Genomic DNA, 9,191 nt, shown 5'->3' with positions numbered 1-9,191 from the left:
ATTAGCTAGTATGATGGCACACTTATATCTGTATATATAAACTTTGGTTTATTTATTAATTTAAGAATATGTATGCACATATGTAACGCACACACACACACACACACACACACACACACACACACACACACACACACACACACACACACACACACACACACACACACACACACACACACACACACACACAGGAGCACACACTCCCTCATTCTTAACCCACCAACAACAGGGACAGACGTTTCTGCATATGTCGCCATGCCAACACTTGTACTGACACATGTCCACTCTACATGGGTCCCGGGGCCCCTTGCCAGAATCTCTATCTTGGGGCTACGCCAGTGTATCTGTGGCTGCAGTCCGTGGCGAGGCCCCTGAACTATGCAGGACTGAGATAAGCCCCGGGACAAGTTAACTGATGGAGGGAACAGATGCAGAATAAAAGAGTATTATTAATTCAATTATAGTTCCCATTCTCCAGAGTTTTACCTTTCAAAAGAGGTAGAAGTAATAGAAATGATAGAGTAAACGGTTTACGATTTTTTAAGTTATGTTGATGGACTCATTGGTGTTGGCATTTTCCCATGATTACTTTTATTGGATTTGTGACATCACAATAAAAAATAAAAAAATTACCTGCTGTCTTCCTGCCCTTAGCTGAGTAAAGTTCATATGTAGTGATGGAAATGTTATTCAGCGTCTGGAGATTTTCAGATTTTATGCCTGTGATGACCCGAAAGTAATCAGTTACAGCCAATGATAGCCGGCCTCTCCAAAGCTGTTGTCTGCACAACAATAATTCAATGCCGGTATAAATGTATGAGTAATTGTCATCATTTCATTAATCATTTAATTCAGTCATCTTTTGCTTTAATGTATTCCGGGCGAGCAAGAAAAAAGACTTGAATGAATGGTCTCCATCTTGGAGATTGTACAGGCATGATGTAAAAAGCAGTCAGCTGAACAGCTACATGTAACAACGTCATATGACGACATCATGAGTGGGAGTGGCAGTATACCAGTTGCTGATGAACTCAGTTCCGATAAAGACGATGATGATGATGCAGATGATGATGACATAAGAGGGGGTGGAGTTGTACATCTTTGGTAAACCAATGGTAAAATGTGTTATGGCTTTAGGGAAACATTATACTTAATAACAGATTCATGAATTGGAACATGTTAAGAAAAGCATCAATAAGACAATGTGAATCAAAGGAAAGAAAGAACACGTCATAAAATATGACATATTCAAAGGAACAAAACCCTATTGTTTTTCAAATTAAACCTATAATTTATTCATATAACATCTGTGAAGCGAACAGGCATTGTGGAGAACCTCTGCCTCTCGTCAAAGGATTGCACAGAACAGAGAGAGGAAGGGGTCTGTCGGGGTCCCAGATTCAGAGAGGCTTGATAAAAACACAAGAGCGAAGAATCAGTGGGAACAGCAGAGCATAGAGCGAGAGAGAGTGTAGGGTACAGTGGTGGGTCCCTGGTTTACTGAATTATATGTTGCCTATTTTTTTTATCTCTTCCCCGCTCCTCTTCCCATTCCTCCATGGGGGACACATAACAAGTAGGCCTACTTGTATCCTCTACTCTTGAATTGTTTCACTCTCTCTGTAAATTGGTGTCTGATAAACTGCCTACATTCACTGGGTGTTTCGTTCCTCGTTTGGTTCCATTTTTCCTTTGAGAATACCAACACAATACCAAAGGAGTTAAGATGTTCAGTAAAAAAGGGCTAAGGCTAGGACTGTATATACATGGAAATAACTAAAGGAAAACTTAAAGTACACATATATACAGTTCGTTGAATGTTGAATGGCCCGAACAGCATTTTAGAAAATTTTCCTATCTCAGAAAGTAGACGACAAGCTGAGCTAAAAGAATAATCAATAAATAACAATGTAATGATCAATCCACACCACGCATTCTCAGGTTGACGTGTCACCAACAAACTCCTGAGTCCCAATCTTATGAGAGAGCTTTGACCAGCTTTGACCCAGACCTCTACATGTACGCTGCTTGCAGGACAGGTAAACAGAGACGTGTTGTGCGATTGAGCCGTGCCTGTGGCTGTGAGCTGGAGGCGGGCCCCATCCACCTCCGACGAGCTCTAACGAACAGCCCACAGCCAAACGGAATAACAGGCAGAGACGCAGGCTACGCACGGCTGTCATGGGGGTTTCTCTGGAGGAGAAAAAACAAACAAAAAACAAAATAAATAAATAAGCGAATGAATAAATAAACATGTTTCAGAAATGCGCAGCGCAGAGAGCTGCATCGGGGACAATGTGATCAACATAAAGCCATAAGACCACACACCTCTAGCAATATTGATCACGGGAGAATCACATGGGAGACTGGGATAGAAGCACATCATTAGATAAGGCAGAGGATTCATGACCTTAAGAACACGACGTGGGTGTATTAGAAGTTCGGTAATTGGCTGGAAGATAGTTTTTTATTATTTGACTCCTTTTCTTGTGCACAATGGTTAGTCATATTAACCTGCTAACATATTCACTCACAATGGGGTTTCAGGATGGAGTGCACTGGTTATTTAGTATTCATTGATGACATGTGACACTTTTATATGTGGTGTTGATTATGCAATTATAGTGTATATAATGCAATAGTTGTGCTTAGTGATAATGTGGTAGAGCAAATTATATGATATTTCATGACAACTCCAAACTGCCAAACTCTTAAATATGTCTGAAGGTATATTTATAGATAAAAATGTTGATCATTAATTAATAGGCACAGAATGTTATAATTGCATGAATCTGATTCATGCGCATGAGTCAGAGGAGACCAGCTTTGGAATCAACGCCATCTTCAAGACATGATTAAAAACAGCTTTAAATATTAAACAGGAATTCAGAGAACTGAAAGGTCAAGCGCTCAGTTTTGCAGTGGGGACGAACAAAATCATATAAAACATTTGAGCAAGAAAAGCGTTAAATATATATGCTACAAGATTCAATGAAGCAGAGTAGCTCCAGTGTATACTTTTAGAAATGCATTGATTTGAATCATTTATTTTTTTAACAATGATTGTCCCATCCACAGACTGGATCATTGATGATTAACAACCCAGAATAAAACATACACATCAAGATTCCATATTCTTATACAAGTAGAACGTAGTAAGTATGCAACGTAATACTGAGTGAGGTGCTATTAGACGTCAAATGTTATTCTATAATTATCAGAGGCCCAAAGCGTGCAGCTTCTCCCAAACTAAAATGACCTAGTTTAAAGTTCTGCTGACTGTTCAGCCCAGGGGATTGGTGCAGCAGATCCAACTATTGGCTAAATCTGAAGTTGAATTAATGACCTCTGGGTTGGTTTTTGAGTAGTCTTTTTGTCTGACAGGCAAACACAAACTCAGCCAGCGGTAAACTATAAAAGATAAAAAGTGTCTGTAACGGTTTGGAATCAATAGCGTTTAGAAGGGCCGGGGTAGAAATACACTAAAATAACTTTCTGAAACTTCCATCCCCTCGCTCAAAATACTTCTTTAGGTATAGTAACTAAACAAGGAACAAGGCTAAACTCAGCTGCTTTCAGTGAGCTGATCAGACAAGAGTCCTCAGAGACGAAACGGTGGAGGTGTGAGAGGCATCTTAGAAAATATTTAAATTCGATTCATATTCTCCAATTCTTTCAGGGCCTGGAAGTATATGCATCTTTATTTAAGCAATGGATCACGCCAGGCTGTGGTATGTGCTCATTATACCACTGTTGTCCGGCCCCGACGCGCAGCGGAGGGCCGGCGACCCCCTTCACAGTGGTATAATGAGCACATGCCACTGACTGAAGTGATCTATTGCTTTTATACAACGGTTACTGTTATGGCGAAACGAAAGTCGTAGACACACTACATTTAAAAAGAAACCAAGAAAGTCAAAATAGCCGTTTTATCAAAGAATACAAAAAAGTAGTCCCTCCTGGCTGCCGCTATGCATCGACGGTCGCTATGCAACACACTTCAGCGTCCCTCCGAGAGAAGGCTCCGATAGAGCGGTTCGCCGGCAATTTATCCAATGGAGCAGTTCACTCGCCGTGTGCCTAAGTTTTCGTTAGTCTCTCCATCGCCTTGCTCACTCCCGGAGTAACAACACCCTCTCCATCATCCAACATATGTTGTACTTAGTAACTGTTTCTACTTCCAGGCGCGGAGTGATATGCAAACTTTCACAAAATGATCGGGCGTCATAGCCGTTATGTATACGCTCATTATGCAACAGTTGGGAACCAATCAGATCGCTGGATTTAGGTCCCCCGTTGTATAATAATCAACACATAAGTGTATTTCATGTAATTGAACTTACCTAGCTTCACAATAAAAATAAAGCCTTTCATTATATATAGGCTAACATCTCGTACAAAAGTCCATAGTACAATTCTATTAATTTCCACACACATCATCGTCAACAAACAGGAGTGCACTGCCATTTCCCTTTATATACCCAAGCACGACGATGCCAAGAAAACGCCAATCCTTACAGCTGTTGACTCCGTCAGCGAGAAGGGCTGGATAACTGAGCATATGTTTGGGAGTGAAACATCTGCTGCGTGTTGTCTGCCTGCATCCAGAGGTAGGCCGGTGCTGCCGGTGTGGATCTCAAGGAGAACACAGCATCTGGTATCATTACCGCAGCTTACCTCAGCTGAGCCTTTCTCTTACTGTTGGCTCGACAAAGCATATGTTCTCTAATGCTCACCACTTACAATCGATCCTGTCCATCTTTCAAAAATGGGAAAATACACTTTCATTACACAGGAGGCAGAGACGATTGTTAATGTGGAAATTATTCCGTTTTTTGCACCTGGTGCCACGCAGTAGTACGGTTTGGGACTTCCAGCCGACAGACGCCTGCAGGAGGCTGTTGTATGCCGGGCTTGCTGGGCTTTCTCTCTGCTTTAACGCAACACATATTCTGTGTTCTTCAACTGGACTGGAAGAAACACTTGAAATAGAATGAAAAAATAGCCCTTTTCCTACGGAATTTATTCCAGGATGAATATCGTGATGTAAGCCTTTCAAATATATGTACAGCATTGTTGGCTCAGGAGGGAAACTCAGGTATAAAGGAAATGTCATGGTGAAAGAACTCTGCAAAACAAGATGCATTATTTATTCAAATTGTTATTATCATCAAGAATTGTTTCCCAACATCTCTGACGTGGACTGCAGGTTGAATGGGAGGCTTGAGGATTGGATCCCTCAAGCAGGGCAGAATAGCACCCAGTGAGGGTGTTATTCTGCACAGTATGCTGTAACTCAGATAAGCATGTTCAGACATAATGAGAAGAGAAAAAGAGAGGGAAGAAGAAACACAAGCAGAAATAGTGGATGAGCTAGTCTCTCACTTTCTCTCTAGCTCTTTTTCTGACTATTTCTCTCTCTCTCTCTCTCTCTCTCTCTCTCTCTCTCTCTCTCTCTCTCTCTCTCTCTCTCTCTCTCTCTCTCTCTCTCTCTCTCTCTCTCTCTCTCTCCCTGTCCCTCTCTCTCTCTCTCTCTCTCTCTCTCTCTCTCTCTCTCTCTCTCTCTCTCTCTCTCTCTCTCTCTCTCTCTCTCTCTCTCTCTCTCTCTCTCCCCCTCTCCCTCTCCCTGTCCCTCTCTCTCTCTCTCTCTCTCTCTCTCTCTCTCTCTCTCTCTCTCTCTCTCTCTCTCTCTCTCTCTCTCTCTCTCTCTCTCTCTCTCTCTCTCTCTCTCTCTCTCTCTCTCTCTCTCTCTCTCTCTCTCGCTTTCTCTCTCTTTCCCTCGCTCTCATGTATTTTTCCCTTCCATTTAGGGCTTCCCTCTGCATAAATAATAATATGAATTTAATTGTGTGATCATATTTCAAACTGCACAGGCTACATTATAAAAAAATAATTGTGTTCAGTCAATCAGAAGTGCAGCCAAACAACTTTAGGGGATACATATCTGTCTGTCTGCTGGTCTCTCTGTCTGTCTGCCCTACTAACTGTCTGTGTATCTGCGCTATATTACAAATAAAAAACAAGTAAAATCCTTACAAATTCCTGGTATGGGGTTGAGTTCTGTTGTGTTGGTGATGCACAAAGGCAATGAAGGAAAATGAAATCCTTTGTCCTGTTGCATTGAACTGATTAGTTTCATCGCACTTTCAAGTGCCACAGAGTGGAGGGCTTACAGGCTTCCACTCCCACCGTGAGTTCATTACGCTCACAGTGGCATTGATTCGCTGGAGCGAATTCACATGAAAACATTTAGAGTTCTGCTCAAATCCCGACTGCTGTATGTTTGAACACACTCGTACACACACACAAACACACACTCACACACGCACAAACACACACACGCGCATGCGCACGCAAACACACGCACATGCACACACACACACACACACACCCACACACACACGCATGCATGCGCACGCACACACATGCGCACACACACACACACACACACACACGCGCACACACACACACACACACACACACACACACACACACACACACACACACACACACACACACACACACACACACACACAAAGTCCTGACTTTATATGTTTGAAAAAACTGCAATGGATTTAGAACTTTATATACCTATACAATGATTATTAAATGCAAGTGAACCCTTGGATCTGAAATTAGATAATCTAATAAATAAAGTTTGTACAGAGTAAAATATGCTCAATAGGGGCCTGAGGGGCAGTTGAATCTTAATATAGCTGCACTAAGACAACACTATACGCATGGGACTAACTTAACTAAAAGTAGGCCATAGAGAACTTGAGTTGCCACTTGGCCATCAGTCATTTGATATTTGATATTGACAGGATACCAGTTTATATGTCCCTCTGTCCCAGATAACTTCTATTTAATCATACAGCTTTCCAGAATAGTAGGGCACAAAGCGTCTCATCCAAAACAATTCACTAATAGAAGTCCATTCAATCACGATGACAGCAGTTAGGTTTCTAGCAATGCAATGATTGTTTACAAGACTCACACCTTATAAAGAGTAAGCTCTAAAAGGGCTTGTTTACTCAGTCATTTCACCTAATGTGGTGATGTTTGTGTTTGTGTGTGTGTGTGTGTGTGTGTGTGTGTGTGTGTGTGTGTGTGTGTGTGTGTGTGTGTGTGGGTGAGCGTGTGTGTCTGTGTGTGTGTGTGTGTGTGTGTGTGTGTGTGTGTTTGCAAGCGTGTGTGTGTGGTTGAGTGTGTGTGTGTGTGTGTGTGTGTGTGTGTGTGTGTGTGTGTGTGTGTGTGTGTGTGTGTGTGTGTGTGTGTGTGTGTGTGTGTGTGTGTGTGTGTGGGTGCGTGTGTGTGTGCGTGTGTGTGGGTGAGTGTGTGTGTGTTGTTGAGTTGTAATTGGTACCAGTCCAATCCTAGCTAATAAGTTCATTTAAAAGGTATTAGTCTGAGAGGACTAATGTAACCTGAACAGTTTAGCACAAATAACAAGTGGTGCCTGAATTGACTCTGAATTGTTTTCTCCCAGACTTAAAAACACAACAACAGGCAGTTGATTTTGTGGATAAGAAACATTAACTGAACACAATTCATATGTTCCACCTAACTTACATTTAAGATGGGATGTGTTATGTAATAAGCTTTGTAATACCATCATTTTATTGTAAGACCAATGTTTTGCACAGAAAACCAAAGGCATTACATAACAGCCAAGCCCTCCAATAAGTGACATGTGTCATGATGCTTTAAAAAACCACAACAACAACAACAAAACAGGCACCGCCTGCTGGCCACAGTAATACAACTTCAAACTGCAAAGGGAGAGTCTGATAGTATTGAATCATTATCTTATTTCTTTGGATTTCTGCCTTTGTTCCTTTATTTATATTCATCACATATGATCAGACATCTGCGAGTCATCAATAAACCAACTATATGATAAGCTTATGTTTAAGTATAACACCAACAGGAGAGAAGTCACGGGCTGAGACAATGGGCCTTACATACAAATAGAAAAACTAATAGATACATCCCTTTATCATGTGTATTTTTTTTTTTTTATAAAGTACCATCTGCTGCAATATCAACACACTTTTGTACTCTCACACAGATATCTTCTGTCAATTTGCTACATATTAAAGCATCCAGAAAGCATCTGTGACCCATCCATTTGTTTGTATCCAAGAGTAGTAACGAGAACGAGCTTCACTTCTCATTCACAGAAAATAACTAATATTATAAATGAAGACACATTGCGATGGACTTGAGATTGATTGATGAGAAAAGCAGCGTTTAGAGTGTGTCTGGATGATGGCTGGTTTAAGCAGCCTCTCCTGGCCCGAGTCAGACTGATTGGACTCTGGGGTGCACACTGCACACACAGGTTCAACCAGCCATCACCACACACACCACACATGTAGCATTGTCCTACGAAGTCTACATTAAACCAGTTCCAACACCACCACCCTGTGTCCTGGTCGTTAGGAGCCCATAAGAGCCAACGAGGGGGCATCGTCCTTGCTACACACCGGTTCAGAGTAATTCAATTCATTCACATTACCACAGGTGGCAATACAGTATGTATCACATTAGCTTGGCTAAGTTCTGGGATTGACTACAAAAGTTTAGTTCAATACAAAGAGTGCTAATGTTCCCTAACAGATCCCATTGGACTGGTCCAGACATATTGCCTATTGCTAAAGATTGCATACAAGTAAATTATTTGCAACTTTATTTTATTGTGCATCTACTATATCTCTATATTGATCTGATTTTGTATTTCTTAAATTAAAAGGGTTCATTTGCGAGGATTTTTACTGTGGTTTTGTATCCATCTTTACTTATTTTAATTTGTTTAACCTTTTGTTTTAAAAAGTACATCAATTATTGTGATGAATATGTTTAAGATGAGACACACAATGCGAATGAATCTTCCACAAATCAGAAGAATGCCTTGAACACATAATTTCAAGTTCAGTTATTTATATTCATTTTGGTGATTTTTTTTGCCACCATTTAGCCATTTCAACCGATCAACTGGATTACTGAAGGCAAAAGGCTGTGTATGGAAATAGTTGCAAAAGTTTAATAGAACGGTCCAGATTTACGTCCGTGGTCGTTACCATAGCAACGATCCAGGTGTATTCAGCGCAGGCACTAAAATGACATGCAGAAGTCGATTTTTATTCTCATCAGGAGAAAGGGGGCTGGGGGGGGCGGGGGGGACTGGA

Source organism: Gadus morhua, chromosome 11, assembly GCF_902167405.1.
Source record: "Gadus morhua chromosome 11, gadMor3.0, whole genome shotgun sequence".
In the NCBI taxonomy this organism is placed as follows: domain Eukaryota; kingdom Metazoa; phylum Chordata; class Actinopteri; order Gadiformes; family Gadidae; genus Gadus; species Gadus morhua.
This window is presented reverse-complemented; position numbering follows the sequence as displayed.